The sequence below is a fragment of the Sinocyclocheilus rhinocerous genome, unplaced genomic scaffold (genome assembly GCF_001515625.1).
Source record: "Sinocyclocheilus rhinocerous isolate Xijiao unplaced genomic scaffold, SAMN03320098_v1.1 scaffold19, whole genome shotgun sequence".
In the NCBI taxonomy this organism is placed as follows: Eukaryota; Metazoa; Chordata; class Actinopteri; order Cypriniformes; family Cyprinidae; genus Sinocyclocheilus; species Sinocyclocheilus rhinocerous.
In genome coordinates, this window is record NW_015638975.1 from 4,017,800 (window position 1) to 4,019,082 (window position 1,283).

Sequence of the window (1,283 nt, forward strand, 5' to 3'; positions counted from 1 at the left end):
TTCAGCAAGACTTATGTCTGTTTCATCCATGAAAAAGGGCAAACGGCAGATGGAAATGGAAACATCTGAGTGCTCATCAAGAATATTGTGGAGAGGAGCGATGGCTAGCTCAGGGCAGTCTCAGTAGTGATCATGGATGTCTCAGACTCTTCTCCACTGAGAACAATGAGAAGGCCCAAGAATCCTGGAAGCATCTCCATGTCTTCCAAATATCTGCTCCCAGGCGTACTCGCAGACATTGTGGTTGGAAATGAGAATTCCTGGGAGGGTTGGGAAAAGGGGGGTGGAAAACTGAAAGGAATCCATTGTTCTGCATCAGGGCAGATAAGACAAAGAGGCTAAGTGGCGTCAAATAGATATTTGTAGAAAAGGGAATGGTGGGGAAATTAATATTAAGGTAAGAAGCATATAGTTCCTTCACAGGTCCCATCATACAGCACCTGGCAAGGTGAGTGGTCTACAAAATCTGCGTCAAACAAAATTTGACTCAGAAATTGCTAATAAATTGCACAAATAATTATAAGGAAATTACATGTAACACATCTATCTATCTATCTATCTATCTATATATAAATATATATATATATATATAATATTAACTTTTTTTTTTAACTTACTCAATACTAAAATTCAGATCAAGGGAAAAGGAAGTCATTAGTGATCTCTAATGAGAAACCAGATAGCATAGATAAGCTTTCTTATGGTCCAGGTCGTCATGATGGTCCTCCCTTAAAGGGATAGTTCAGCCAAAAATGAAAATGTTATGTTTATCTGCTTATCCCCAGGGCATCCAAGATGTAGGTGACTTTGTTTGACTTTGACACTCCTAATTGAGATTGTAGATAGAGTGTCAATGGTCCATTTGTATGGAAGCATATAGGTAGCGAAATTCAACTTAAAATGCAATATGCAAAATGGCAAAGCAATATTCAAAATGGCAACGCAATATTCAAAATGGCATTGTATTTCTGTATTTAAATTTACATTTTCCATTACCCATACGTGCAAAGTTTGGTGCAAAAGTAAAATGAAAATTAAATTATATAATTTACATTTGCCATTTCCAACAGTAGTCTTAATATGTAAATTGCATGCACATTTGAACGCTTTATAAGTTGCGAAATGAAAATGAAAATGTATAACACAAATTGATTTGATAAGTGTAACATGTCCAAGCAGAAATGGTAGCATAATGATCATTTAAATGCTATTTGTCCTAAATGCATTTAAACTAACAGTTAGAACACTTCGGATTGCATTTTCATCATGACGCCGTGGGATAT